This window comes from Hevea brasiliensis, chromosome 10 (genome assembly GCF_030052815.1).
Source record: "Hevea brasiliensis isolate MT/VB/25A 57/8 chromosome 10, ASM3005281v1, whole genome shotgun sequence".
Lineage (NCBI taxonomy): Eukaryota > Viridiplantae > Streptophyta > Magnoliopsida > Malpighiales > Euphorbiaceae > Hevea > Hevea brasiliensis.
In genome coordinates this window covers 2,475,805-2,483,251 of record NC_079502.1, presented here as the reverse complement: position 1 = coordinate 2,483,251, position 7,447 = coordinate 2,475,805, and the positions used below count along the sequence as shown (strand labels likewise).

General features: G+C 35.4%; 1 non-coding gene across 1 annotated transcript; it reads right to left on the bottom strand.

Moving 5' to 3' along the window:
• Positions 1 to 2,695: 2,695 nt before the first annotated feature.
• LOC131169899 (small nucleolar RNA R71) lies at positions 2,696 to 2,803 on the bottom strand. The gene has a single exon (XR_009140846.1). It is a non-coding gene; the product is annotated as a small nucleolar RNA R71 (small nucleolar RNA).
• Positions 2,804 to 7,447: the final 4,644 nt, after the last annotated feature.

Sequence of the window (7,447 nt, the reverse complement as noted above, 5' to 3'; positions counted from 1 at the left end):
TTCATCCATTGTCTAGGCATAGGCCCCATGACATGCTGTATACACTCTATAAGTCTTCTATCAGTCAACTGCAACTCTGTTCCTGCCTTTCTGCAGGAATCCAAAAACCGATATGCATCGTCTGACACATTATAAGTACTAGGCACCAACTTCTTGAAATTGATTATCTGTTTGTAAGGTTCCCCTCTTAGTGCGGTGGACTACTGTTGCTGTGGAGGGTGGACCATATACTGTACCATCATATCGATGGTTCTCTGCAGCCCAGCTAGAGTAGCTGCCATAGGGTCCATGGGACCCTGTGCCATAAAAGACTGATCCTGTACTGGTGGCAACTGCTCTTCTACTTGAGCAGCTCTATGATACATACATTTTGCATAGTCATTTAGGTTTAAATTCATAGCCATTTTACTTGATTATTAATCACTTTTAGCTAATTTCATTAGTTATTTAGATAGTTTTTCATAATTGCCACTTTTTGGATTAATTTGTAATTTTGCTTTGTTTTGTAGGTAAAATGGTGTTTTTGAGGGACTAAAAAGAAATTTTACCATTGAGGAGTGATTTCTGCAGCCAAAGATGTAAAAAACAAGTTTCAAAGTTGAAGTATGCATTGGCCAAATTGCGCATAACTTGCCACATAAGTTATGCAGATCTGCATAAGGAGAAGAAACAATGTCCCAAGCACCTGCCGAAATCTGCATAAGTTGCCGCTTAACTTATATAGATTCGTGCCTCCCTTATGCAGCCTCACAGAATTGTGCATAACTTATGCAGTCTTGCACCTTGCTCGTCTTTGTTTCGCATGCAGAGCCGTAAACCAAAAGCGCATAAGGTTATGCAGTCCACTTATGCAGTCCCATAAAGATATCATTAATGAGCTGGCAGAAGATTCCCTTAGAAAATCACACCTCAAACACACCATTTTAGGGCTCCTTGTCATAAAAAGTTATAAATAGACCCTTATCCCATTTTAGAAAAGAGAGGAAAGGAGAGAAAAGAGGAAAAGAAAAAGGAGCAGCAGCTGAAGAGTCAAAAACGTCACTCCCACCATTCCCAGCCAGATTTGGAATTTTCCTTCTTTTCTTGCATATTTACTACCTTTCTAGTGTTGGGTATCTTGTTTCTCAGCTTAGATTAAAGCTTTATTTCCATATTAACTCAGAATATCTTGTAAATATTATGGATAGTGAGTAGTTTTCATTAGATTCTAGAGTTGGGATGTAATATTTGAGATATTTTGTGGATTTTGATTGGGTAATCCATATTTTGTGGTCTTAATGAGTTTTATTCATTTCTTGTGTGCTTAATGACATGCTTACTTAAGTGTTGTTCTTAATCTATGGTTGAGGCACCGAAAGGAGAAAACCTTGTGATAGATAATCAAGAAATTGGACTTAATTAACTTAGATCTAAAAATAGGCTAAGGATTAAGAGGATTTACAGATTAATTAAGGAACTTAATGGGTCTTGATTAACTCTAACTCCACGAAAGTAGGATTAGATTGATTAAGGCACTCTTTGTCCCACTCGAAAAGGGTATTCAAAGGATTTAAGAATTAATCTCCTTAAAACCCATAAGTTTCATAAGATTGGATAACTAATTTAAAAATCACAAAATAGCTTGAATATGAACTCCCGAACTCCGGAATCGCCTTTTTATCATTGTTAATTTCCAATTGAATTTAATTGCTTACCATTTTAAATCTTGTCATATTTCAATTTGCTTGTTTTAATTTGATGCAAATTTAGTTTAATCATTACTTTGTTGAATAGATCATTAATTTTATACATATAGAATTCATACTTCAATATCCATCAATTTATTACTTTAATTTCAAAAATAGTTCAAATTAGTCAAAATTTTTATATCAAAAATTCAATCATTAACACAACTCCTCGTGGGAATGATATCTTTTCTATACTACTTGTACGACCCGTGCACTTGCGGTTGGGCCACATCAAGTTTTTGGCGTCGTTGCCGGGGAGTTGTTTGTTTAAGATTGAATTCTTCATTATTTTAGTTGTTTATAGTTTTATCTTTGTTATCTTTTCATTTTGTGTTTGTTTATTTTCTTTTTAGGTACTCTTAATCTTTTATGAGAAGAGCTAGAAGCACAAGTGACACATCCTTATTGTTTGATCCTGAAATTGAGAAATTTTGTAAAGCCAACAAGAAAGAAACCAGAAAAAGAAAAGAAGCATTGAGAGCAGCTGAATTAGAAGCAGACATGGCTGATGAAAGAATTAGAATTGGTGGCGGTAATGCTGGAAATGATCGAAACAATGAAAATGTAGCCCAAGATGAAGAGGTTTTAAATGCTAACGTGCCTAGGGGAAGTATGATGGATCATGCTTTTCCTCGTTTTGATGACTTGAGAGAGAGTATAGCAAGATCAAGAATTGATGCAAATAGTTACAAGATGGATTTTGGGGTTCTTCAAATGATTCAAAATTCCCAATTTGGGGGACATCCTTCTGAAAATCCACACACACATCTAAAGAAGTTTACAATGATTTGTGATATGCAAAAACAACCTGGAGTATCTAATGATGCAGCAAGATTGAAGCTATTCTTGTTCTCTTTGAAAGATAGAGCATTGGATTGGCTTGATTCTTTATCTCACAACTCCATTACAAATTGGGAGCAACTCACTGATGCATTTCTTGCACAATATTTTCCACCTGGAAAAACTCAAGAATTAAGGAATCAAATGACAGCTTTTAGACCAAGAGAAGATGAAACTCTCTATGAATCATGGATGAGATGGAAGGAATTAGAGAGACAATGCCCACATCATGCCATTCCAAAATGGATGATAAACCAGAATTTTTACACCAATGTTACTCCTGCAATTAGAGGGATTATTGATGCTCAAACAGGTCGAGAATTTATTATGAAGCATGAAGATGAAGCTTATGAGCTATTGGAGAAAATTGCAAAGAATACTCATCTTTAGAGCAGTCCAAGAGGACCAGCTCTAACTCAAAAGAGGCAAGCTGCTGGAATGTATGACCTTGATCCATTCAACATGATTAATGCAAAGTTTGATGCACTTACAAATGTTTTGGCTAAGAAGATGAAAGATTTAAGTATGTTGGTTAGTTCATCATCATCATCTGGAAGTTCACAACAAGTTGTTTATGCAGAAGGAACTACCAGCTGTGCAGTAGACTATGGAGAGCAAGTTGCATATGTTGGTAATTATGAAAACAAACAAATGGGGAATCCTTACTCTCAAACTTATAATCCAACTTGGAGGAATCATCCCAACTTTTCATGGGGAAATCAGCAAAATCAAGTTCCAAATCAATTTTCACCACAACAAAGAACAAGGAATTCCATATCAGCAAAATAGGCAACCATTACCTAATTTTCAGTAGAGAAACATGAATCCTGCACCTCCACCAAAAAAGCAAGAACAAAGTTCCACCACAGAAGCTTTATTACAATAGATTCTTGCTAACCAAACTAAGCATGATGAGGAGATGAGAGAGATGAAAGCAAGGCTAGAACAGATGCAAACACATAACAGAATGTTGGAAAATCAGATTGCATAACAAGCATCTTCCTCAGGTACCAAGTCTTTTGGAAAACTTCCAAGTCAATCGAAAAACCCAAGAGAGCAGTGTCAAGCTATTACTTTAAGAAGTGGGAAAGTTGTAAATAATGAAAAGAGTGAAAAAAATGAGAAAAGTGAAAATGGTGAGAAAAGAGAAAATGAGAAAGAAATTATTGAGAGTGAAAAACAAGAAAGTGAGAAAGAAAGTGCAAAAAAATGTAAAGAGAAAATTGAAGAGAAGGAAGAGAAGTATATACCTCCAGAGCCTTACAAACCACAACTTCCCTTTCCACAAACATTTCAAAAAGCCAAGCTTGATAAGCAATTTGGAAAGTTCTTAGAGGTTTTGAAGAAGCTATACATAAATGTGCCTTTTATTGATGGTCTTTCACAAATGCCCTCTTATGCAAAATTCTTAAAAGAAATTCTCTCAAACAAGAGGAAACTTGAAAATCATGAAACTGTAGCTTTGACAGAAGAATGCAGTGCTATCCTCCAAAGGAAACTTCCTCCAAAGCTCAAGGATCTAGGAAGTTTTTCAATTCCATGCCACATTGGGGAATCATGTTCTACAAAAGCTTTATGTGATTTAGGGGCTAGTGTTAACCTTATGCCCCTCTCCATTTATGAGAAGCTCAATATGAGAGATCTAAAACCAACTCACATTTCTCTTCAGTTAGCTGACAGATCAATTAAGTACCCTGAAGGGATTTTGGAGAATGTGCCTCTGAAGGTTGGGAAGTTCTGTATACCTGTTGACTTTGTCATCTTGGACATGGAAGAGGATTCTAATATCCTAATTATCTTAGGAAGACCCTTTCTAGCTATAGCAGGAGCATTGATTGATGTTAAGGGAGAAAAATTGACTCTTAGATTTGGTGAAGATCAATTGGTTTTCAATATTAATAACACTATGAAGAAGCATCATTCCGAAGCTGATACTTGTTTGAGAATTGATATCATTGATGAGCTGGTTGAAGAACACTTCAGAAAGAGATATCCGGAAGATCCACTTGAAAATTGCTTGGTTCATGGAGGAAGCATAGACTATGACAACCCTCATGTAGCTGCATATGCTCAACATGTAGAGGGTAGTCCACCATTCATTTTTGCTCTAGTTTTTCAACTCACACAAAAGGAAATAGTCGAATCTAAGCAACCATCATTCAAAGAAGAAGATGCACCTAAGGTAGAACTTAAGCAACTTCCTTCTCAGCTCAGGTATGAATTTCTTGGCACCAATAACACTTATCCAGTAATTGTAAATGCAAACTTGAGTACTTTAGAGGTTGATAAGTTGTTAAGGGTGTTGAGGCAATTTAGGAAAGTTTTAGGATATACTATAGATGACATTAAGGGAATAAGCCCACACTTTTGCATGCACAGAATTATTTTGGAAGAAAATTGTAAGCCATCTATTGAACATCAGAGGAGGTTGAACCCAAATATGAAAGAAGTTGTCAAAAAGGAAAATTTGAAGTTGCTTGATGCAGGGATCATAAATCCTATCTCAGACAGTACTTGGGTGAGCCCAGTACTTGTTGTCCCAAAAAAGGGTGGAATGATAGTGGTAAAAAATGAAAATAATGAATTAATTCCCACAAGAATAGTGACTAGTTGGCGAATGTGCATAGATTACAGAAAATTAAATATTGCCACTAGAAAAGATCATTTTCCACTTCCCTTCATTAATCAAATGTTAGAAAGACTGGCTAGACATTCTTATTTTTGCTATTTAGATGGGTATTTAGGATTTTTTCAAATCCCTATCCATCCAAATGATCAAGAGAAAACCACTTTTACTTGTCCATATGGAACCTTTGCTTATAGGAGGATGCCATTTGGGTTGTGTAGTGCACCAACCACTTTTTAAAGGTGCATGATGGCAATCTTCTCAGATTTCATTGAAGATATAATGGAGGTTTTTATGGATGACTTTTCTGTTTATGGATCTTCATTTGATATATGCTTGGCTAACCTTTCTAAAGTTTTGCAGCGATGTGCAGATACTGACCTTGTGTTAAACTGGGAAAAGTGTCATTTCATGGTTCAGGAAGGGATAGTGCTTGGACATTTAGTGTCTAACAGAGGAATAGAGGTTGATAAAGCCAAGGTTGAAGTGATAGAGAAGATGGCTCCTCCTATCAATGCCAAAGGAATTCGAAGTTTTCTAGGACATGCCGGGTTCTACAGACGCTTTATTAAGGATTTTTCTAAAATAGCCAAACCTTTGTTTAATTTGTTAAGTCATGACATACCATTTGTATTTGACCAAGAGTGTTTGGATGCCTTTTGTAGGTTGAAGCAAGCTCTTATCACTGCACCAATTATGCAACCTCCCGATTGGAGCCTACCTTTTGAAATTATGTGTGATGCTAGCTGATGCATATATTTTTCATAGTCATTTAGGTCTAATTTCATAGCCATTTAATTTTATTATTAGTTATTTTTAGCTAATTTCATTAGTTATTTAGTTAGTTTTTTTCATAATTGTCAATTTTGGATTAATTTGTAATTTTTACTTTGTTTTGTAGGAAAAATGGTGTTTTTGAAGGACTGAAGAGAAATTTTGCCATTGAGGAGTGACTTCTACAGCCAAAGATGTCAAAAACAAGTTTTCAAGCTGAAATATGCATTGAACAAATTGTGCATAACTTGCCGCATAAGCTATGCAGATCTGCATAAGGAGAAAAATCACTTTTCCAATACCTGCCGAAATGTGCATAAGGAGACTGCATAGCTTATGCACATTCACGCCTCCCTTATGCACTCTCACGGAATTGTGCATAACCTATGCACCAAGTCATGCAGTTTTGCATAAGTGAACCAGAACAGTGAAATCGCATAAGGGATTTGCATAACTTATGCGATCCCACTTATGATCCATAAAGGTTTCATTAATGAGTCAAGAAGATTCCCTCGAAAAATTCCTCCTAGAACACACCATTTTAGGGCTCCATGTCAGAAAATGCTATAAATAGTCTCATTTCCCATTTTAGAAAGGGAGGAGATAAGGAGCAGAAAAGGAAAGGAGAAGAGAGGCAGAATTTGAGGAGTCACTTCCACCTTCCACACCATTTTCAACCAAGATTTGCAGATTTCTTTCTTTCCTTACATTTTTCTATATTTCTAGTGTTTAATTTCTTATTCCTTAGCTTAGATTAAAGCTTTATTTCCATTTAAACTCAATATATCTTGTAAGCATTATGGATAGTGAGTAGTTTTACCTTTGATTCTGGAGTAAGGGTTGTAATATTTGAGATATTTTGTGGATTTTGATTGGGTAATCCATATTTTGTGGTCTTAATGAGTTTTATTCATTTCTTGTGTGCTTAATGACATGCTTAGTGTAGGATCCCATTAAGTGATGTTCTTAATCCATGGTTGAAGCACCGAAAGGAGAAGGCCCTGTGATAGATAATCAAGAAATTGGACTTAATTAACTTAGACCTAGAAATAGGCTAAGGATTAAGAGGATTCACAGATTAATTAAAGAACTTAATGGGTCTTAATTAACTCTAAGTCCACGAAAGTAGGATTAGATTGATTAAGGCACTCTTTGTCTCACTCGAAAGGGTATCCGAAGGATTTAAGAATTAATCTCCTTAAAACCATAAGTTTCACAAGATTGGATAACCAATTAAAAATCCCAAAATAGCTCGAATATGAAATCCCGAACTCCGGAATCGCCTTTTTATTATTGCTAATTTTCAATTGAATTTAATTGCTTGCCATTTTAAATCTTGCCATATTTGAACTTGCTTATTTCAATTTGATGCAATTTTAGTTTAATTAATATATTGTTAGATAGATTATTAATTTTGCACATATAGATTTCATACTCCAATACCCATTCAATCTATTGTTTTAATTTTGAAATTAGTTCA